Consider the following 25,259-nt stretch of genomic DNA (forward strand, 5'->3'; position numbering starts at 1 on the left):
CTTAAATGGATTCATATTCTCAATAAGATTTGGTGCTCAGTAACATGACTTAGAAAATGACAGAAGACATACGTATCATGCTTATCCTTCTATTTTTCATAATCGTAAACTCCTTAAGGCAGTTACATTTTCTCTGTTCTGACCTGGAGTTACAGAGAAATTTAAATTCTAATAAGAGATTTGTAATGAGGAAAGTCATACCAATCACTCATACAGTACCAGGATTTGCAATTACAATACAAATACTTTCTTTCTGTATGTGTTTATTTTGCAGTTTGAGTCTATGGCATTCCTTTGGGGGTCTATACTCCAAGGCATGACTTTTTTATGTATAAACATCAGTATTTACTGCTATTAATTACTGTACGATTTATAGTTGAAATCTGAGCCTAGATATAAAGTTAGATATAAAGTTAAAATCTCGACAAAGCAATGTAGGAAATACAGAGAAAATAAATCCTTTCTGACATCTAAAATCAGTTTCGATCAAGGTCTCTAAAACGAACAAGAAAAAGAAGATTTTCGGAGGGCAATTATGCTGTGTTTATATAGAATAAGTGATTTATGAGCAATCTAATTTCTTGTTCGTTTAAAACAGTGAAATGTCAGCTGTAAAAGATCGCACCAGAAACAGCACTCTCTCTGCCTGTCATAGACGTTCAGGAAAGGCTGAATGAAGTCATGTCAAGTACAATAATTCGGAGATCAATAATAACAGTTGTAGGACAGTATATAAGGAGGATAAGGATTTTGAAGTTGACTCGAAATCTGATAGGTAACCAGTGCAAGGACTTGAAAACAGGTGTAATGCATCCCTGATAGGATTCTTGCTGTCATATTCTGAACATATTGAAGATTGCTCAGTGTGGATTTAATTTCCTCAGTGAACAGGATGTGCATTTATTAATTCTAGAAAAAAACTAGATTTCTCTAGTTCTTAGTTTCTCTAGTTCCCTTTAAAATAAACTATTATTCCACAATGCGGAGTATTACATGGCCAGTATTTACACATGATATTTGTGATTTAAAGAAATTAACACAAGCAGCTTTTGGAGATTTAAGTGTTGGCTGAGTTATTGCAGGATAAAAGATTAGAGATGTTGGCAAGAAGAAGATAGTTTGGGGAAAGCTGAGGAATACACTTATAACAAGAACACTTCCTAATGGGGTTAGGCATACTTTTGATGAAGATGATGAAGTTAACAGACTATATGTTTACATAGATACTGAAATAAGGATTGTATTTTAGATTATGTGTAGTTGCTGGCATTGAACTGTGTGTTGGATGCACATGAATTGAAGGAATGGGCAAACATAGCTGATGCGGATCCACAGAGCCAGCATATTAAGATGTTTATAATTAGAGGCAATTTGTTTAAATAACTAGGTATGGATACTGATGTGCAAGAGAGGTGGAAAGGCTGTTTCCTTAAGCCAGCAGTATAAAATATTTTATTCTCAGTGAGATGCTGCCATTTCATAGTGGGTTTCTAACACTGTGTATAGTTCCATCCACACAGTGCCTTTACTTCCATTTCTAATCTCTTTATCCAGTACAGAGGATTTGGAGCCTATCCCAGTAAGCAACGGACACAAGGCAGAATACACCCTGGACATAGCGCCAGTCCATCACAGGACAGACAGACACAAACACACACACACCAGGGCCAGTTTTCCCATAAACCAATTAACTTACCAGTATGTTTTGGAGTGCGAGAGGGAGTCATATCACACATATGGAGAAAAACCATGTAACCCAGAGAGAACATGTAAACCCCACACACACAGGATGGCAGGAATTGAACCTAGGACCCCAGTGCTGCAAGATAGCAATGCTAACCACTTTGCCACCATTATAAATGGATGGATATCTTAGTTATCTTTCTAGTTCACAGGTTTGCATGCATAATTTAATTTTGAAAGCCACTAAGACATCAGGTACTACTGTTGTATTTATGAAAAAGAAACAAAACAAAAAACATACTAACAACTGTGCCATCCTACTCCTTAGCTAATACATTTTATTATTCATAAACAGTTAACATTGTTAGCAAAATATTTTGAATTATATTTAACCCTATTTTTTCTTTAGTTTTGTATTTAACTTATTATATGATAGTCAGACTTAATGTATATTTGAACAATGAAAATATATTTTTACAAGATTTTACATTAAGCACTTAAAATTAATATGGTTAATAATAGTAAACTGTAACATGCTGTAACAAGATCGGTTAAACTGCGAAGAAAATGCTTTCAGAGAAAATGTTTCAGGTGTGAAGAACATAGATCTCCAATGCAATTTCAACCAAACCTGTTCCCACACACCCTGCCCCCACTACCATTAGAATATACACAAAGCACTCAAATCTTTCGAGCTAATGATCAGGTGACCCGAGAGAGAGCGAGAGAAACACCAAGGGGTGCGGAACCAGGGAACTATTTACATGGAAAACGGGCGATCTCCCCAGACTGTCCGCCCGTTTCACTGTTACCTGGATACCTCTTTATTTAGAACTCACAAACACTGATTTTTAGTTTAGAAGGATTCAAGTAGGGTTTTAAATGAAAGGCAGCGACCTTAATCAAGCCCAAATCACAATTGAACCCATTCAGAGCCTACATTACATTTTAGCGTTTCATTCTGAGCAGAAGACCCTCACACCTGAAGAAGGGGGAGGTGTTTTTCGCTGGAAATCTCGCCTGCTTCTACTTTACAACCGGAGTGCTGGCTGTGACGAATTAAACCGGTTTTACAAGTTTCAATCACAGACCATGTGACATGGGAGTCAGGAAACTCCACCGGATTTGATAACGCTATAAAAACGCTATAAAATAATGTGACTTGGCACAGAACAAGTTTACAGCACAGTTCAATAATAAATGCTGACCATGACTTTAGAAGCATAAATTGCCTTACACTCAATTTAAACACAAGCTGTCTTTAGCCCTCTAAGCTGGTTCATACAGAAATGTAGAGATCCAGGCTCAGAACACACAGCTTCATTAGCGAATACATATGCAGGACAACTAGAGAAGACGTTTTACAGAGGATGGATTTTTAGAAACATCCCATCAGTGACATCACTGAAGTCAACTCCTAGGTACTGTAACTGTCGTGTGGATAGTTTCACAAGAATCAGACAAAGGTTTAAGCATCGCTTGTTCTAGATAAAACTGCATAAAAAAAACAACAACCCATAATGTACTTCTTTGCGGCTCTGTTTGCCCAAATCATATATTCACAACGTGAAATCTAGAAAATAATATTACGTAACCAAAATCCGCAATATGGAAACAGATCCTGTGTAATTGTTGATAGATGATGTACTCGTAACATTTTTTCAAGACGAACTACAACATTTAAAAAATGACTTGTATGTACTTGATATCTCTAATCAATCCACGGGTCCCAGCACGAAACGAAACTAAAACGCATACCGTTTCGCGCTTCTTATTAGTTGCTCAAAAGTAATTTGACCTTATGAAATGCATAATATAAACCTAGAAACATATACGTGAGCAGTACTTAAGCACTGTAGTATCGGTGTTAAGACATACCTCTCAAATACTGTAAATCAAGTTAAAAATATCTCAAGACAGATTCTGGTCATAATGAAACCATGTTTTGTGTATGTTTTCTTTAAAGTACCGAGACCAGCCATATACTGTATGTTTATGTTCCAAAATTAATATCGTTTATGGCCTTCTCACGCGTTGCAGTATGCTCCTATTCTTTTTATGCTCAGCTACTAAGATTTCCCTTCAGTGGTAAAATTAGATATGAATAGTCAATACTTAAACGGGCACAGTTAAGACATTAAATATACATATACATACTGTATACAGTACAGTTTGCATACGGTAATATGTTTATGTTCCTAAATCAATCTCTTTTATGAGCATGTGAAAGGCATGGTGAATCACTGTACTTTGCATGATTGGAAACAAATGCGTGATTGCGAAATGCTGTGGTGTTACTTTTACAAAGATGGTCAATTAAAAAAAGAATGTTGACCAGGGCAATACTTTGAGTTTACACTTACAGCTTGTCCAAGGTCATTCATTATTAATACTATTAGTAATATCTTCGTTAAAGACTTTGATGGCCACAGCTCAAACATGAGAGGTTGAGCTTTATTAGCTCCACCTTGCGGAAATTCTGGATACTATTATTTTGCTTGTCGTATTATAGGAGAATTTACGGTAACTCGCGGTATTTACCGGTAGCTTGCGGTAGACTGCGTACAGCGTACCGCAAAATAATGCGGTATCGCCCGCGCATTTTGAATGGCTGCATCTGTATTCCATGCTGAAACGAGAAGGAAACACATTACATCAGAGGAGCCTTCTTTGGGTGTGATACAGAATAAACCTTTATTTGTTTCTTCCAAATTAATTTAAACCTCATCTCCAGCACCTAAACTCGTCAGTTGCTTTCAGTAGCTAAAGACACAGACCATACTGCTCCAGGTGAGGTTCAAAACCACAACCTCAGCATGACTTCGCTGTGCACTGCTGTATAAGCACTGCGCACAGACCAATTGCGCCACTGGAGCTGTATACCTCCCACTCCTCATACAGACTACCGCTGCAAGAAAATAGGGTTTTGGTTGTGGATCCATCTCCACATGGGGGAAAGGGACAGTAAAATAGCAAGGAAAACACAAGAGAAGAAACTGAAAGAATTGTGCTCACTGCAAAGTAGAAAGGAAAGAGGTGGCCGGATACATAAAACAGCTAGGTGGATAATTTATAACGACGATAACATTTTTTTTAACTAAGTAGCCTTAATGGCAATACAGTGTTAGGAGTTCGGCTTTTCTTATTTCTTCTGCAGAACCAGCGGTATCGGAATATACTGATCCGCATAAGAAGCGCTTTCGGTTTCTGATAGATTTTATTGAGCACTGCTCTAAACTTTACATTTGCTCGGGCTGCTTATACGCTGCACAAGCCGGAGCGCGTACGTTTGGTGTCCGAAATGGACTGGCAGTGGCAGGTCGACTTGGTGGACATGAGAAAACACCACGAGTTCAATGACGGTTTCTGTTACATCTTAACGTGTATAGACATGCTGTCTAAATACGCTTCGGCCATGCCGCTGAAAACCAAGTCTGGAGGGGCCTTGACAGGCGCCTTCCGAAATATACTGCAAGAGGGGCGTGCTCCTAAAAAGCTACAAACGGACGAGGGTAAATAATTTCTTAACAGGACCTTCCAAAATTTTCTCAAACGTGAGAATATTGAACATTTCGTTACGGCCAGCGATGTGAAGGCTAGCGTGGTCGAGAGGTTTAACAGAACTATTAAAACAAAAATGTGGAGGTACCTGAGACACAAAAACACCTTTCGATATATCGACGTCCCATCAGATCTTATTTACGCTTATAACCATAGTTACCACACGACTATTAATCGAACCCCGGCTTCTGTTACGTCCGACATCTCCCTTGAGGTGTGGAGAACGGTCTATGACGAACACTTTAAGAGAAAACCGTCAAAGTTTTCATTTAATGTGGGTGATCGCGTGCGGGTGTCCAAAATTAAGGGAGTGTTTGAGAAGGGATATGAACAGACCTTCCTTCACAGATGAAATTTTCAGAGCTCGGCTCTGAGACCCTATTACAAACTGCAGGACTACGCAGGCGACAACATTAAGGGCTCCTTCTATGCCGAAGAGCTACAGAAGATAAACCCCGCTGTTGAGAACGTCTACCGCATCCAAAAGATTTTAGCAGCCAGGGCTCGTGGCAAAAACAAACAGCTTTTGGTAAAGTGGCGCGGTTGGAGCAATAAATTCAATAGTTGGGTAAAGGCTTCCGAGGTCCGAGACATATAGAGGTGGTGAAAAATGAACCCCAATGGTTTCTATGTTACGCTGGCCAGTAATTCATCCTCAAAGATGTTTCCAAAGAACACCAACGCGTGCTACACAGAGCATCTGGCAAAGGCGATTGACCTGGACGGGAGCTGGGAAGTGGGGCTGGTCGAGCTGCACTATCCGCACACGCTAAACACGTTTGATGAAGATGAAGTTTTTCTGTTTGTCAGCGATGAGCTCAAGACTATCTGGACATGTACCTTACCGAGAGGGTACTACAGCAACATCGAGCAGCTCTTGCATGAAATGAAACGGGCTGCGGAAAAATCCAAGTTAACGGCTGTAAGCCTTAAATACAACCCCATTAGTCGGTCGGTAAGGATTGTTAGTGATAAACGGTTTGTTATACAGGTGCATAACTGCCTGGCGAGGATGTTGGGTTTCAAATCGGGTGTCGGGGGTGTAAAATCACCGCACCCCGTCGATATGACTGGCGGATTTAACACCATGTATATATACACCGATATCATAGAACACCAGTTAATAGGTGACGTCTACGCACCGCTTTTGTGTTGAGTGCCCTTCAGAGGCGTGGATGGTGAATTCGTCACAGTATTGTACGACAAACCCCATTACGTGCCGGTGAGCATCGACCATTTTAACAACATCACTATTGAAATAAAGACAGATCAAAACGAACACGTGTCATTTGCATTTGGAAAGGTCATCGTCAAGCTGCATTTCAGACCTGTGAAAGCGACAAACATCTGAAAGGATGACGTTCATCAAGAGCTACGGGGATCCTTCTTTGTATACGCACTACTACAAACAACAGGCTGGTTATGGATTACTAGGATTTTCAGGGCTACCGGTTCAGTACGGCGCGGGTATCAGGGGTATTTTCAGAGCGCTATTTAGAAAAGCCGTGCCTTTTCTGAAACTCAGGTTTGAAATAGCTAAGCCGCACATGGCATCGGCGGCTAAAAACATCGCCAAAGACGTGGTTAGCAACATTAAAAGCACGGTCATGTCTAAGGTGGCAGCACATCAGCAGGAAGGTTCGGGTCTAGCATACAGATGCAGCCATTCAAAATGCGTGCGTTATTTTGCGGCATACCCCGGTGGGCGTGTCGCGGCATCACGCAGTGTCACGCAGTGTGACGTGGTTAATCGCGCGTCATTTGACGCTCTGCCGGAAACTATCCGGCGTCACCTTGTAAAACCGCCAGGGGGAGCTTAACCTCTCATGTACAGCATTTGAGCCTTTAATTTTGAACAGTGTATTACAGCATGTTAATCTTCAGTCATTAAAATGTTGGTATATTTTATGAAAGCAAGATTGCTCAGTTGGACAAAAGTACACAACCTACCTTTATCAGAAATATTTATGCATCAAAGCCTTTACCGAAGATATTACTAATAGTATTAATAATGGATGACTTTGGACAAGCTGTATACTCAAAGTATAATTTCTTTAGCACATTTGTACAAGCACTTGGAATCTGTCCAAGCCATACTTTGTCAGGCATTTTGTTTTACTTCAACGGGCATAAAAACTTCCTTGCTTTTAACAGGGCGTTTCATAATTTCTAACTACGAAAATGATTTAAAATGCGACACCTATCATTCAACTAGAGCTTAAAATATCACAAGGAAAAATACACACCGGTATTCCATTTCTCCCTAAACATTGTAAGCTTCGAAGTCTTTAACTAACGTGATACCGGAGTCAACAAGCATACTTTTAGAATTTGATTAAAAGGGAATATAATATGGAATCGCGTATCTCAAGAATTTAATAACGGTATGATTATATCCGTGTACTGCGGCAGGGCTGTGTAGGGCTGTTTCGCCTGCCTGCTCATGTGAGCTGACTGTAGCCGACTGGTCTAGGTGCGTGCCTGCCAACGGGCAGGGTGTGTGCTCGAATCCAGCTGGTGCTGAACCTTCCAGTTTTATTTATTTATTTTTTAATCGCGTAACATATTACCGTATGCAAACTGTACTGTATACAGTATGTATATGTATATTTAATGTCTTAACTGTGCCCGTTTAGTTGAATTTAAAAAAATTATTTAACACGAACATTAAGCTGTTTACATCTTCCGCCTGAGAACAGTCACCCGTTGCTACCCAACGCAGAATGGTGATTGGCTGACACCATCTGACACCCCTCTGATTGGAGAAAAAAGACGTGCTAGTTTGCTATACATACTGTAACAGGAAGAGGATTTCTTTCTATTCAAAACGTGTATTTTAAAAGTTTAAGAAGTAAAAACCTTACAGCGTACACAGATTTCTAAACTGATCAGGATCGTTATCTTTGTTTTATGCATAATAATATTCACCGCTCTGTGCAGCAAATTAATAATAAACTTTATTTTATATAGCGTTTTAAACGAATAAGTAATTAGATTGCTCATAAACCTAATCACTTGCTTTTTCTTTTTATTTAGGCTCAGATTTCAACTATAGATCGTATTATTAATAACCATAATAACAACCAACCAACAAAAACAACCATATAAACATAATACCAACCAAAAACATAGATAACAACCACAATACAAAATCAAATATATCAAACCATTTTACTCTCGCAAAGTCCTCCAATTATCATAATCCCGCCCCTTATGCAAAACCAAACCTTCCTCCCATCCCAGTTTATCCTGTTTATCATAAACAAAATCCACCTCAATTTTCAACATAAAGCATTACACAAAATCAATACCTCAACACTCCATACTCAACAACGATAATTCACAAACAGCCAGAACATGTAACTACACATTCCCAACAGACCTAATTTCCATAGCCCCGCCCCTTATGCAAAACCAACATCCCTCCCCTGTTCTCTCTCTCCCCTGGCGGTTGTAATTGTTTTTATTTTCAAATAAATTTTAGCAAAGTCATGCATTTTAAAAATCTTAAGATTTTTATATTTATGTCTTTATTTAGTGGTTTCATTAGTGACAAAGGCTAAACTTTCTTGGAAAAATGTCTTTTATGTAAACCATGTTTGCTATTTATTCATTCAGGGCTAAAATATGTTCATTGTATTCTAATGAAAGAAGGGTTCCTTTCGCCGTAGTCGGGAGCCTAGCCTTTAACTAGTAAGTACTGTACTTACTGGGTTTTTGAGGTGGGGGGGAGAAAAATCGTTTTCCCAGCCTAACAGTATTGTTTTTAACCTGTAAATTTGCTGGACAGAGAGGTGAACATTATTACACAGAAGACAAAGATAGCGATTTACGTTGCATTGTGTATCGTGCTGCTTTAATACAGTTTTAAATAATTGGAAGTCTAAACAGTATCAGCTTTATTTATGGGTTTTAAATAAAGGTGATTTAAACGCGATTTAAATCAATATAAATGTTTATATTGTAACGCATAGGTGACTATTCATTGTTATTAAAATGACTTAAATTCGATCATGTTGTGATATTTAGAAATATACATTTGTTTGGTGCGAGTGAAGTTTTATTTAATCTCTGAGCCATACTGATTCTTCTGGAAGCCAGTTTCCGCCAGGGAGTAAAAAAAAACACACTATGGTATTCTCTCCAATGCAGTGCAGTTAAAAACATACCTCTGATGCTGCTCCTAAATGAATATCGTTTATGACCATCAGAAGCTTTATGCTCCTTTTCTTTTTTCCAGTGGATTGAACAGGGAGAGGCATTTCATGATGTACTTTTCACTGATGAAACAACAGTGGCTCTGGAACAGTTTTCAACCATGTCGTTTTATAAAAAGGGGAGATATGTACACGTTACTGAAGCTAAACGTTTAGCCTTTGTCACTAATGTAAACACTAAATAAAGACGTATAGAAATCCCTACGTTACAGACTGTATATGGCTGGTATTGGTAGTTTAAAGAAAAAATACACACCAGTATTCCACTTTCTCCCTAAACATTTTAAGCATCAGAGTCTTACATGTGGTTATTTATTGCATAATTTAATTTTGAAAGCCACTGAGACATCAGGTACTACTGTTGTATGGTACAAGTGTGGTACTTTTAGGGGTACCATGGTACAGAACACTAGTTATTTAAATATGATTGATAGATAAATAGGCCCACTTTATTCATCCTGAAGAAGATAGAAGACATCCTGATGTCTTAACACAGATACTACAGTGCTTAAGTACTACTCACGTATATGTTTCTAGGTTTATATTATGCATTTCATACGGTCAAATTACTTTTGAGCAACTAATAAGAAGCGCGAAACGGTATGCGTTTTAGTTTCGTTTCGTGCTGGGACCCGTGGATTGATTAGAGATATCAAGTACATACAAGTCATTTTTTAAATGTTGTAGTTCGTCTTGAAAAAATGTTACGAGTACATCATCTATCAACAATTACACAGGTTCTGTTTCCATATTGCGGATTTTGGTTACGTAATATTATGTTCTAGATTTCACGTTGTGAATATATGATTTGGGCAAACAGAGCCGCAAAGAAGTACATTATGGGTGGTTGTTTTTTTTTTGCAGTTTTATCTAGAACAAGCGATGCTTAAACCTTTGTCTGATTCTTGTGAAACTATCCACACGACAGTTACAGTACCTAGGAGTTGACTTCAGTGATGTCACTGATGGGATGTTTCTAAAAATCCATCCTCTGTAAAACGTCTTCTCTAGTTGTCCTGCATATGTATTCGCTAATGAAGCTGTGTGTTCTGAGCCTGGATCTCTACATTTGTGTATGAACCAGCTTAGAGGGCTAAAGACAGCTTGTGTTTAAATTGAGTGTAAGGCAATTTATGCTTCTAAAGTCATGGTCAGCATTTTTGTACTGTGCTGTAAACTTGTTCTGTGCCAAGTCACATTATTTTATAGCGTTTTTATAGCGTTATCAAATCCGGTGGCGCGGTGTTAGTTTCCTGACTCCCATGTCACATGGTCTGTGATTGAAACCTGTAATACCGGTTTAATTCGTCACAGCCAGCACTCCGGTTGTAAAGTAGAAGCAGGCGAGATTTCCAGCGAAAAACACCTCCCCCTTCTTCAGGTGTGAGGGTCTTCTGCTCAGAATGAAACGCTAAAATGTAATGTAGGCTCTGAATGGGTTCAATTGTGATTTGGGCTTGATTAAGGTCGCTGCCTTTCATCTAAAACCCTACTTGAATCCTTCTAAACTAAAAATCAGTGTTAGTGAGTTCTAAATAAAGAGGTATCCAGGTAACAGTGAAACGGGCGGACAGTCTGGGGAGATCGCCCGTTTTCCATGTAAATAGTTCCCTGGTTCCGCACCCCTTGGTGTTTCTCTCGCTCTCTCTCGGGTCACCTGATCATTAGCTCGAAAGATTTGAGTGCTTTGTGTATATTCTAATGGTAGTGGGGGCAGGGTGTGTGGGAACAGGTTTGGTTGAAATTGCATTGGAGATCTATGTTCTTCACACCTGAAACATTTTCTCTGAAAGCATTTTCTTCGCTGTTTAACCGATCTTGTTACAGCATGTTACAGTTTACTATTATTAACCATATTAATTTTAAGTGCTTAATGTAAAATCTTGTAAAAATATATTTTCATTGTTCAAATATACATTAAGTCTGACTATCATATAATAAGTTAAATACAAAACTAAAGAAAAAATAGGGTTAAATATAATTCAAAATATTTTGCTAACAATGTTAACTGTTTATGAATAATAAAATGTATTAGCTAAGGAGTAGGATGGCACAGTTGTTAGTATGTTTTTTGTTTTGTTTCTTTTTCATAAATACAACAGTAGTACCTGATGTCTCAGTGGCTTTCAAAATTAAATTATGCATGCAAACCTGTGAACTAGAAAGATAACTAAGCTATCCATCCATTTATAATGGTGGCAAAGTGGTTAGCATTGCTATTTTGCAGCACTGGGGTCCTAGGTTCAATTCCTGCCATCCTGTGTGTGTGGGGTTTACATGTTCTCTCTGGGTTACATGGTTTTTCTCCATATGTGTGATATGACTCCCTCTCGCACTCCAAAACATACTGGTAAGTTAATTAGTTTATGGGAAACCTGGCCCTGGTCTGTGTGTGTTTGTGTCTGTCTGTCCTGTGATGGACTGGCGCTATGTCCAGGGTGTATTCTGCCTTGTGTCCGTTGCTTACTGGGATAGGCTCCAAATCCTCTGTACTGGATAAAGAGATTAGAAATGGAAGTAAAGGCACTGTGTGGATGGAACTATACACAGTGTTAGAAACCCACTATGAAATGGCAGCATCTCACTGAGAATAAAATATTTTATACTGCTGGCTTAAGGAAACAGCCTTTCCACCTCTCTTGCACATCAGTATCCATACCTAGTTATTTAAACAAATTGCCTCTAATTATAAACATCTTAATATGCTGGCTCTGTGGATCCGCATCAGCTATGTTTGCCCATTCCTTCAATTCATGTGCATCCAACACACAGTTCAATGCCAGCAACTACACATAATCTAAAATACAATCCTTATTTCAGTATCTATGTAAACATATAGTCTGTTAACTTCATCATCTTCATCAAAAGTATGCCTAACCCCATTAGGAAGTGTTCTTGTTATAAGTGTATTCCTCAGCTTTCCCCAAACTATCTTCTTCTTGCCAACATCTCTAGTCTTTTATCTTGCAATAACTCAGCCAACACTTAAATCTCCAAAAGCTGCTTGTGTTAATTTCTTTAAATCACAAATATCATGTGTAAATACTGGCCATGTAATACTCTGCATTGTGGAATAATAGTTTATTTTAAAGGGAACTAGAGAAACTAAGAACTAGAGAAATCAAGAAAGGCTTTTTTTCTAGAATTAATAAATGCACATCCTGTTCACTGGGGAAATTAAATCCACACTGAGCAATCTTCAATATGTTCACAATATGACAGCAAGAATCCTATCAGGGATGCATTACACCTGTTTTCAAGTCCTTGCACTGGTTACCTATCAGATTTCGAGTCAACTTCAAAATCCTTATCCTCCTTATGTACTGTCCTACAACTGGTATTATTGATCTCCGAATTATTGTACTTGACATGACTTCATTCAGCCTTTCCTGAACGTCTATGACAGGCAGAGAGAGTGCTGTTTCTGGTGCGATCTTTTACAGCTGACATTTCACTGTTTTAAACGAACAAGAAATTAGATTGCTCATAAATCACTTATTCTATATAAACACAGCGTAATTGCCCTCCGAAAATCTTCTTTTTCTTGTTCGTTTTAGAGACCTTGATCGAAACTGATTTTAGATGTCAGAAAGGATTTATTTTCTCTGTATTTCCTACATTGCTTTGTCGAGATTTTAACTTTATATCTAGGCTCAGATTTCAACTATAAATCGTACAGTAATTAATAGCAGTAAATACTGATGTTTATACATAAAAAAGTCATGCCTTGGAGTATAGACCCCCAAAGGAATGCCATAGACTCAAACTGCAAAATAAACACATACAGAAAGAAAGTATTTGTATTGTAATTGCAAATCCTGGTACTGTATGAGTGATTGGTATGACTTTCCTCATTACAAATCTCTTATTAGAATTTAAATTTCTCTGTAACTCCAGGTCAGAACAGAGAAAATGTAACTGCCTTAAGGAGTTTACGATTATGAAAAATAGAAGGATAAGCATGATACGTATGTCTTCTGTCATTTTCTAAGTCATGTTACTGAGCACCAAATCTTATTGAGAATATGAATCCATTTAAGGTTTATACCATTAAAGTAACGGTTTATTCCATGCTGAAAATGTTTGTACCAGACTTTTTTGAGGCCTGTTTAATTGTGTCTGAAGTCTGATGTTGTAAATTTTATTGTTAAAAAGATCCATGAAAATGTCACTACTAAAGTTAGCTGGTACTGTTGGTACTGTAAGTGGCAAGTAGAGCTCATATTTTAGATTTTGTGTAGTTGCTAGCGTTGAACTGTGTGTTGGATGCACATGAATGAAGCGACGGACACAAGGCAGAATACACCCTGGACATAGCGCCAGTCCATCACAGGACAGACACAAACACACACACACCAGGGCCAGTTTAAATCTAACCTCAGAACCTTTCTTTTCAGAAGACTTAGTGTCTGTATCTGCTTCATTTTCTAATTTTGGTAGCACCTCTACCTGCTTGTCTTTCTTATATGCATTTACTTTGTAATCTGTGGTCCTTTTATCTGTTTTTACATCTACTGTATTGCTTTGAGATGCCACCTTTAATGGTGATATATCAAATAAAGTTTTTTATTATTGTTATAGGGAAACATGATCAGATTGTCCCTGGTTCAGAAAAAAAAGATCTAAAGTATACTAGTTTGTCACTCTTCTAATTCCCTTTGCTAAATGACTTTTCATACTAATCTGATCAATCTAACTGCCAGTTTTCTGTGCTTTCTCTATCCTGCTAGATTTGCAATTATTCTGAAAATTTTCATCTTGAAATAACTCATTTCTAAATACCTTTTTCACTGTTAACATCTTGCAGCAACTCTGCGACAAAATATACACTCTGACAGTTCATCCTGCTACCAACATTAAATAAAACAAATCTTAAGATTTCTATATTTATGTCTTTATTTAGTGGTTTCATTAGTGACAAAGGCTAAACTTTCTTGGAAAAATGTCTTTTATGTGTTGCGGAAAAAACTGACTTGCTTTAACAAAATATGTTTACAAATCCTTTCACCTGGCATTTTCGTAGTTAGAAATTATGGAACGCTCTATTAAAAGCAAGGGAGTTTTTATGTCCGTTGCAGTTCTTTTGCAACATGAATATAATTATATCGTTATTAATTTCTTGAGATACGCGATTCCATATTATATTCCCTTTTAATCAAATTCTAAAAGTATGCTTGTTGACTCCGGTATCGCGGTAGTTAAAGACTTCGATGCTTAAAATGTTTAGGGAGAAATGGAATACTGGTGTGTATGTTTTCTTTAAAGTACCGATACCAGCCATATACTGTATGTTTAAGTTCCAAAATTAATATCGTTTATGGACTTCACACGCGTTGCAGTATGCTCCTATTCTTTTTATGCTCAGGCACAAAGTAAAAGGGGATGCTTCATATTGCTTGACTAATTTTAAAAACTAAGTTAGAAATGCAGACGCTCCCTCGGTGCGCTGCTCTGGTGCGCCGGCTCTTACACAGTGCCTGTCTGCCGTAAGCGTTACAATATACATACCCAACACTGCTTGTACCCATCTGTCATGCAAATAAAACACCTTGAATTGAATTGAATTGAGGGGAGAGGGGGGGAATACTAAAGCCAATACTGGCTCAATACCCTCGATGGGCTTTGACGTGCTAATGCGTTGGTTTAAGAGTCCGGGTGTGGCAGGCTTCCAATGTCAACTCGACTCGATTGGAAGACAATGAACGTATTTTGTGATATTTAGAAATATAAATTTGTTTGGTGCGAGTGAGGTTTTATTTAATCTCTGACCAAGGGAAACGTTTCATTTTTTTCAAAGAAATGTTTGTTAAAAAATAAAGTCATAGTTCTATGGGATTCAATCACAGACCATGTGACATGGGAGTCACGAAACTACTGTAACACACAGCGCCACCAGATTTAATAACGCAATAAAAACGCTATAAAATAATGTGACTAGGCACAGAAAAAGTTTACAGCACAGTACGATAATAAATGCTGACCATGACTTTAGAAGCATAAATTACCTTACACTCAATTTAAACACAAGCTGTCTTTCTGTATGAACCTCTAAGCTGGTTCATACAGAAAATGTAGAAATGCATTAGCCTGATTATGATTAAAAAACACATAATTAAACACGCGTTTGCGATTTAAATCAGAACACGATTTAAATCAATATAAATGTTTATATTGTAACGCATACTGTCCAGCCTCCATTTCTCTATAAAAATTTACTCTGTTGCACACACACACACAATAGAAGGAGGAACCGCTGTCAGAAGGGAAGATATGTTCAAAATATCGCAAATATCGATCATGTTGCGATATTTTGAAATATAAAAGTCAATTGATTGTCCATAATATCGCTATTCTATTTTTTCGAAGAAATGTTTGTTAAAAGAAAAGTCCGGTACCAGCTGGATTTGAACACACAATCTACCAGTTGCTAGGCACGCACCTAGACCAGTCGGCTACAACACAGCTCGCATGAACAGGCAGGCGAAACAGCCCTACACAGCCCTGTCGCAGCACACGAATACCATTATTAAATTCCTTAGATACGCGATTCCATATTATATTCCCTTTTAATCAAATTCTAAAAGTATGCTTGTTGACTCCGGTATCACGTTAGTTAAAGACTTCAAAGCTTAAAATGTTTAGGGAGAAATGGAATACTGGTGTGTATTTTTTTCTTTAAAGTACCAAGACCAGCTATATACTGTATGTTTATGTTCCAAAATTAATATCGTTTATGGCCTTCACACGCGTTACAGTATGCTCCTATTCTTTTTATGCTCAGCTACTAAGATTTCCCTTCATTGGTAAATTCAATATCTACAACGGGCACAGCAAAGACGTTTTTACTGTAAGTCTTTCTACGACAGACCAACGGACCACGAGTGCCCCTGTCGGTCAACCAATCGCTTACTGCGGTGCCACGCGTCATCTTGCGTCATACTGAGCGACGTCACCTGCGGTACGTGTCTGTGACGCACACTTTGAATGGCTGCATCTGTACATCCGCAGGGGTGTCAAGAGAAAAAGACAGACGTCATCATCTCACCGTCGGGGGCCTCCGAAACCTGATAAAAGAACGGCTAAGCGCAGACAGTCAACTCATAAAAGCTTCAGGTCGACCAAGAAGGGCGTGACACACTGCAATCAACGAGACACGAAACGAGACATTTTAAATATGGCTTTTGTTCACGGCAGGTCTGCAGAATGCGCCAAGTCGGAGCTGGACATACTTCAATTAGCGCCTACCCAAACAAGCATCGAGAAAAGCTTTTACATAGAAGTTCCACCCCTCACGGCCCTAACAGAAAACGCACCTCTGGAGTTCTACGTCGCAGGCAACGGAGAAGATTATTTAGATTTAAACAACACCCTGCTCTATTTGACCTGTAAAATAATGGAAGCAGACGGTCGGGACATTGATGCGGCAGCCCGTGTGAGTCTGGTGAATTACCCCATCGCAGCCATCTTCAGCCAGGTTGACATCACTGTAGGAGACCGATTGATCAGCCAGAGTAACAACTGCTATTCTTACAGAGCCTTTATAGAGTCTGTCCTGAACTACAGTGAAGAGACGCTGAAGATGCAGTATTCAACAGGGCTCTTTTCCAAAGACACAGCCAGGGAACACGAGTCCACAATTTTGGATGGTCCCAATCAAGGGTTCCGAAAAAGAGCATCATACACGACGCAAAGCCGAAAACTGGAGCTCCTGGGTCACATTCACGCAGACCTGTTTTTTCAGGACAAACTACTACTGAATGGCGTAGACCTGAAAATAAAACTCACGCGCAACAGAGATGCTTTCTGCTTAATGAACAACGTCAGAGAACACAAACTGAGCGTATTCTCTGCATCTTTGTTTGTGAAAAGAGTCAGAGTGTCACCCGGGGTCAGACTGGGACACGCCGAAGCACTCCTGACGGCCAACGCTAAATACCCCATAGACCGCGTACAGATGAAAGTCTTCAGTCTGCCTGCAGGGAGCCATGTGTGTAACCAAGAAAACCTCTTTCTCGGACAGTTACCCAAAGTGGTAATTTTGGGGTTTGTGGACAACGCGGCATTCAGCGGCAGTTTTACACAAAACCCCTTCAATTTTAAACACTACAACATTAACTTTCTGGCTCTCTACGCGAAATGAACAAATCCCCACTAAACCGCTTCAACCAGACTTCCAGAATGGACATTGCGTCCGTGAATATTTTAATCTGGTGGTAACATCCGGGAAGCGTCTGAAAGACAAACCACTTCTGGTGGACCGTGAGGAGTACGCACGCGGTTACACATTGTTCGCTTTCAACCTCAGCCCCGACGACGAGTGCACAGGGCATTATTCACTTATCAAAATGGGTAATCTGAGAGCTGAAATACTCTTCGCGCTACCGCTACCCACTACAGTTACCGGGGTAAAGTTAGCTTGAAGTTCGAAAACGATTTTGGCACGCCTGTAGTGCTTTCACGAAATCTCTTAGAGTTACAAAAACACTTGCTTTGTGTATAAAATACATTGTGGATGATTTCTCAGCCTTTACTTTTTCGGTTTTATGACATTTTTTTGACCAAGCACGAATATTCTTTTGTCCATATCTCCGCAATGGAAGCACAGAACGCCTTCAAACCAAAAGCATTTTAAAGACCACGACTTGTGGATATTTCCACACCCTTTACATCAAACTATCAGTGAGCTAATTATCTTTTTTTAAACCTCCGGTTTTTCATCGATGCGTAATTACGCACGAACTGGAACCCGGGGGACCGGTGTGTGCACACGTTCACAACGCGAGAAATACTGTTCAATACGGCTTCATGCGAAAAACCCGTATATGACCATAGGAAGCAGAACAGCGCAGTCTCCCATTACCCAGACTGTAAGCACGGGAATAAAGCTTTGTTTGATTTCTGAAACCCTTCCTTTACATCCTGTTTTCATTCAGGTAAGGGTCAACTATATTCACAATACTACTGACAGCAGGAAGATTAAAATATTATTTTCTCAGCAGCTTATTAAAAACAGCTCCCATGATGTTCAAACCGACGTTTTACACAGAACACTGACACAGCTTTGTGTTCTGAATCTCTTTTTCTCGTGCTTTTATTTAATGTGGCACAATGCACTGGGATAGGGGTATTCTGTTCACAAACCAATAGCATTTAAACCACAGCACCCACAATGCTGCAAGTGTTTTGCACACTAAGCAGGTCCTCTGACTTTTCCCAGCTTTGTTTTGGGTTGTGGAACCTTTCTTTATATTTTTTAGGATTTTCTGAAGATAACACTACAAGTAATACACTGGGATAGGTGGGTCGTCTTCATGGCTCAATAGGATTTCAAATACAGCACCCACACTGCTGTACCCAAGTGTTTTACACACCAGACAGGCCCCCGAACCTCGTACAACCTTGCTGTGGCTGTGGCCCCTTTCTTAAATTTTTTATGATTTTCTGAAGATTACACTACAGCTAATACACTGGGATAGGTGGGTCGTCTTCATGGCTCAATAGCATTTCAAATACAGCACCCACACTGCTGTACCCAAGTGTTTACACACCAGACAGGCCCCCGAACCTCGTACAACCTTGCTGTGGCTGTGGCCCCTTTCTTTATTTTGTAATGATTTTCTGAAAATAACACTACAGGTAATATAGTGCCATAGGTGGGTCGACTTCATGGCTCAATAGCATTTCAAATACAACAGCCACACTGCTGAAACCAAGTGTTTTACACACCAGACAGGCCCCCTAACTTTATATAACCTTGCTGTTGCTGTGGCCCCTTTCTTTATTTTTTTATGATTTTCTGAAGATAACACTACAGGTAATATAGTGCCATAGGTGGGTCGACTTCATGGCTCAATAGCATTTCAAATACAACAGCCACACTGCTGAAACCAAGTGTTTTACACACCACACAGGTCCCTTAACCTTATACAACCTTTCTGTGGTTTTGGCCCCTTTATTTATTTTTTTAATAAGAATTTTAGTTTTTCAATATGGCACCATTAGACAGGCGGTAAATGGGGATTGGGGGGTGCTATTCATGAGTCAATAGCTCTTCAAGCACAACAGCCACAGTGCTGCAACCAGGTGTTTTACACCAGACATTTCCCCTAACCTTATACAACCTCGCTTTGAGTTGTGGAACATTTCTTTATTTTTTAATGTTTTTTTTACTGTAATCAAGTGTTGTGCTCACTAGGCAGGCCTCCTGACCTTTCACAGTCATGCTTTGTTGTGTGCAACTTTAATTATCTTTTTAGGATTTTTTGAACATGGCAACTTCCACCGAGACGGGTGGGGGGTGTGGGGGTGCTCTTCAATAGCTTTTTCATCTATACACACAAACGGATGTAACCAAGACACTCAGAACCTGTCACGCAGGGGCTGACTGCTGAGGATAGGGATCCAATGCAGTGCCCTTGGTAGGGTTGGCGCGAGACGCAGGCGTAGTCGGAGTAAACAGGCAGGGGCCCGAGTCCAGGAAGGCGTAGTACAGGCATAGGCACAGAATCGACAGGCGAAGGCGTAGTCGAGGGACTGGCAGGGGTCGGAGTCCGGGAAGGCGTAGAAGTTGCGTCGGTAGGCAGAGGCGTAAACGAAGAGACAGGCTGGGGTCAGGATCCGAGAAAGCGTAAAACAGGCGAAGGTACAAAATCGAGTGGCTAAAGCGGTTGTCGGAAAAGCGGGGTCGAGGTCCAGGGGAGAAGTCATAGTAAGGCAAAGGCGTAGTTAGTAGGTAAGCTCCGGGAGAGAATCTCAATCGTGAGCAATGACCGGGGGACAGATGAGGGTTTAAGTAGAGGACTGATTGACATGTGCACGTTTGGTATGGGGAGAGCTCAAGGGAATGCGGGAGCGCTTGCCTGCGTGAGGGAGATTCATGACAGAACCAACAGAATCAACCTGAACTCATAGAAAAACAAGAATGCCCCCGAGACACCTGCATCCCCCTCCTGGACCACTCTGGTATCAACACCCCCAAACCCATCCATACCAGCTAACAAGACTCAGAATCGGTGCAACCCTCCAACCTGGACCAAGAGCAGGATGGGACAAGACCCTGCACCACACTACGTACACAGGTTTGTATTTTTGGGTGAAGATGAAAATGTCTAACATAGATTGTTTTGGTTCTAGCAAACAATAAAAATAGTTGTTAAAATCCAAACACACATAATGAGATCACTCTCTGTCAGTATGTGTAACATTCTGGGTCTGGGCTCCTCTGTATTTGGGCTAAAGAGAGTTCAACAACATTATTAAATGCACTGACATCATAATCTGACAAGATCCATTGTTTTGGGGAGACTTGACCACCCACTGTCCCCCTGGTATCGTGAAGCTCATTGTCCTTTAGCTTTCCAAAACCAGAATCACTTGGGACTCCGGGGGGATCGATGTATGCAAAATATGAATTCCTTATGCAAGAAATTGTATATGGTCAATATAGCGATCACATCTTATCAGCAGATGGTAATCTCCAAGGAACAAGTAATAGGTTTATTCCATGCTGAAAAATGATCAAATGATTGATGAACCCAAGTGATTTGAAAGAAATGTTAAACAACTCAAAGCGAGGTTGTATAAGGTTAGGGGAGCTGTCTGGTGTGTAAAACACCTGGTTGCAGCACTGTGGCTGTTGTGCTTGAAGAGCTATTGACAGGTGAAGAGCACCCCCTATCCCCATGTACAGCCTGTCTAATGGTGCCATATTGAAAAACTCATAAAAAAATAAAGATGAATAGATGAAAAAGCTATTGAAGAGCACCCCCACACCCCCCACCCGTCTGGGTGGAAGTTGCCATGTTCAAAAAATCCTAAAAAGATAATTAAAGTTGCACACAACAAAGCATGACTGTGAAAGGTCAGGAGGCCTGCCTAGTGAGCACAACACTTGATTACAGTAAAAAAAACATTAAAAAATAAAGAAATGTTCCACAACTCAAAGCGAGGTTGTATAAGGTTAGGGGAAATGTCTGGTGTAAAACACCTGGTTGCAGCACTGTGGCTGTTGTGCTTGAAGAGCTATTGACTCATGAATAGCACCCCCCAATCCCCATTTACCGCCTGTCTAATGGTGCCATATTGAAAAACTAAAATTCTTATTAAAAAAATAAATAAAGGGGCCAAAACCACAGAAAGGTTGTATAAGGTTAAGGGACCTGTGTGGTGTGTAAAACACTTGGTTTCAGCAGTGTGGCTGTTGTATTTGAAATGCTATTGAGCCATGAAGTCGACCCACCTATGGCACTATATTACCTGTAGTGTTATCTTCAGAAAATCATAAAAAAATAAAGAAAGGGGCCACAGCAACAGCAAGGTTATATAAAGTTAGGGGGCCTGTCTGGTGTGTAAAACACTTGGTTTCAGCAGTGTGGCTGTTGTATTTGAAATGCTATTGAGCCATGAATTCGACCCACCTATGGCACTATATTACCTGTAGTGTTATCTTCAGAAAATCATTACAAAATAAAGGAAGGGGCCACAGCCACAGCAAGGTTGTACGAGGTTCGGGGGCCTGTCTGGTGTGTAAAACACTTGGGTACAGCAGTGTGGGTGCTGTATTTGAAATGCTATTGAGCCATGAAGACGACCCACCTATCCCAGTGTATTAGCTGTAGTGTAATCTTCAGAAAATCATAAAAAATTTAAGAAAGGGGCCACAGCCACAGCAAGGTTGTACGAGGTTCGGGGGCCTGTCTGGTGTGTAAAACACTTGGTTTCAGCAGTGTGGCTGCTGTATTTGAAATGCTATTGAGCCATGAAGATGACCCACCTATCCCAGTGTATTACTTGTAGTGTTATCTTCAGAAAATCCTAAAAAATATAAAGAAAGGTTCCACAACCCAAAACAAAGCTGGGAAAAGTCAGAGGACCTGCTTAGTGTGCAAAACACTTGCAGCATTGTGGGTGCTGTGGTTTAAATGCTATTGGTTTGTGAACAGAATACCCCTATCCCAGTGCATTGTGCCATATTAAATAAAAGCATGAGAAAAAGAGATTCAGAATGCAAAGCTGTGTCAGTGTTCTGTGTAAAAAATCGGTTTGAACATCATGGGAGCTGTTTTTAATAAGCTGCTGAGTAAAGAATATTTTAATCTTCCTGCTGTCAGTAGTATTTTCAATATAGTTGACCCTTACCTGAATGAAAACAGGGCGTAAAGGAAGGGTTTCAGAAATCAAACAAAGCTTTATTCCCGTGCTTACAGTCTGGGTAATGGGAGACTGCGCTGTTCTGCTTCCTATGGTCATATACGGGTTTTTCGCATGAAGCCGTATTGAACAGTATTTCTCGCGTTGTGAACGTGTGCACACACCGGTCCCCCGGGTTCCAGTTCGTGCGTAATTACGCATCGATGAAAAACCGGAGGTTTAAAAAAAGATAATTAGCTCACTGATAGTTTGATGTAAAGGGTGTGGAAATATCCACAAGTCGTGGTCTTTAAAATGCATTTGGTTTGACGGCGTTCTGTGCTTCCATTGCGGAGATATGGACAAAAGAATATTCGTGCTTGGTCAAAAAAATGTCATAAAAACGAAAAACTAAAGGCTGAGAAAGCATCCACAATGTATTTTATACACAAAACAAGCATTCTCGCAACTCTAAGAGGTTTCGTGAAAGCGCTACAGGCGTGCCAAAATCGTTTTCGAACTTCGAGCTAACTTTATGTGCTCAAGGGGGTGTGGCCGTAAGCGAGAGCAAGGCTCGCTGGCACCCTTCTTATAGAGAGGACAGCTCCGTCACCTCTTTTACGACGCTGCTTTTTTTCCCTTGCGTTTTTCTCTTCTTCCCACGTTCTCTCTCTTCACTGCCTTCGTCCCCGCTCTATTTCACTTCAGCCTTTCACTCTTGCTTCCTTCCAATGAGGACGGAGCTGCGGGAGAAAGGGCGCTATAGAGGATCGCTGTGGAGAGCTGCTGCTGTGCTTTGACATCTGAGCTCTGTGGAAAACGATCTCAATACAATTCTGAAAAACGCGACTCCCCGAACGCCAGCCAAACAAGTCTCCACAGCCGAAGCGCTGTGTCTCTTTTCAGCTGGCGATAAACCTTTCCTCCATCCTTTGCGGACTTGTAAAACTGTTCATGATCAGAATAAAAAACGCTCAGGCTAATACAAAAGCACCCGTGTCTCGCCAAAGCTCACAAATGAACAGACGGACAGGCCGCACTGCACGTGTGAACAGGGGAATGAGCGAGCGAGCGGGGATAGGGCGCCTCCTGCGCTTAAAGGCTTACAGCACCTGGCATTCCCAGGCGGTCTCCCATCCAAGTACTAACCAGGCCCATCCCTGTTTAGCTTCAGAGATCAGACGAGATCAGGCGTGCTCAAGGGGGTGTGGCCATAAGCGAGAGCAAGGCTCGCTGGCACCCTTCTTATAGAGAGGACAGCTCCGTCACCTCTTTTACGACGCTGCTTTTTTTCCCTTGCGTTTTTCTCTTCTTCCCACGTTCTCTCTCTTCACTGCCTTCGTCCCCGCTCTATTTCACTTCAGCCTTTCACTTGTAGCGGCAATGGTTGTTAATAAGACAGAATTAAGTGTTGCTGTGCTTTTTCTAATGAGGCCCCATCTCTCTGTTCATCTCTGTGATGCAGCCACAGAGAAACTATTCATGCAGGCTGATTTAAAGATGTTTTCTTTTGATAAGGGACAGCTCCCAAATGGGGATGCACTTAGCTAAGCCTAGCTATCATGATCAATGGTCATCCATTGGCGCCTATCTGTCTAGGGTGTGCCAGATGGACATCTGGACTGCATTCCTAAGTGTCAGGAGTAAGTGACTCACATCTCACCTTGATCAACCAATCAGGGACTGGTAGGGCCGAGTAACCCACGTGGGACTCTGATGCCCATGGAACTTTCAGCCAATGAACGAGCTGAAGTTCCTCCAGCTAAAAACAGGCAACACAGAGGGCCTGAGAGACTATTTCCTGGACTTTTCTAAAGGGAATTCAAAGGAGAATTCCAGGGCAGGACGGCCCAGGAGCAAAAGGCTCCCAAGGGCAGGACATTCTCGCAGCGCGCCTCCTGACCATCCTAAGACTCAGCCCGGACAACCACGGAACGGCCAGTGTGTCCGAGTGCCAGAACTTTCCTTTGTTCTAAGAATCTAGAGCGGAGGTTGCCAGAGAGTAACCAGAGGATCCACCTGAGGTAAGCACCAGCAGCAAGCCTTGTGAACAGGTCGGAACTGTGGACAGCTGAATCACTATTCAGAACTAGCGCTTCATCAGGAATGAACCGGTCCTCTTCCTGACTTGCTGGGACCCACAGTCATCTTTTCTCCTGTGCACAAACTTTGCTAGTTAAAGCCAACACTAACTAGCCGGTCAGTGATCATCTGCAGCACAGCACAGCCTGGCACAGAGCCAGAGAGCCCGCAGGAGATCTGAATCCCCAGAGATTGGATGAGTATTCAACTTCAATGCATTACAGCTTGAGAATTCAATTGTTATCCCAACCAGTTGATATCAATTTAATTCCTAAGAGTTATGTACTTTTTTTTAGTATCTAATGTAGAAGTTGTAACCAAGTTCACTTTATGAAACGATCTAAATGAATGATATACTGAACGTATGTCCTCTCGATATATGTAACTCTTTGTAACTGATTGTATATATACCTTTTGTATTCTGATAACCCTCTCAATAAGATCTGTTAGGTTTATATGCATATTTTATGTATTAATAAATGTATCCTCGTGTATTAGTACCCGTGTGTGTGTGCGTTGTTTGAGTTATATCGCATGGTTGGATTCTAAGGCCATCAAAAGAATCATTTTGTGATTTACGGCTACAAT

General features: G+C 40.4%; 1 pseudogene; it reads right to left on the reverse strand.

The window, feature by feature from the left end:
* Window positions 1–23,689: 23,689 nt before the first annotated feature.
* Window positions 23,690–23,808, reverse strand: LOC148811759 (5S ribosomal RNA; annotated as a pseudogene).
* Between the last annotated feature and the right edge of the window lie 1,451 nt (window positions 23,809–25,259).

Source organism: Atractosteus spatula, assembly GCF_055471065.1.
Source record: "Atractosteus spatula isolate fAtrSpa1 chromosome 10 unlocalized genomic scaffold, fAtrSpa1.hap1 SUPER_10_unloc_7, whole genome shotgun sequence".
In the NCBI taxonomy this organism is placed as follows: Eukaryota; Metazoa; Chordata; class Actinopteri; order Semionotiformes; family Lepisosteidae; genus Atractosteus; species Atractosteus spatula.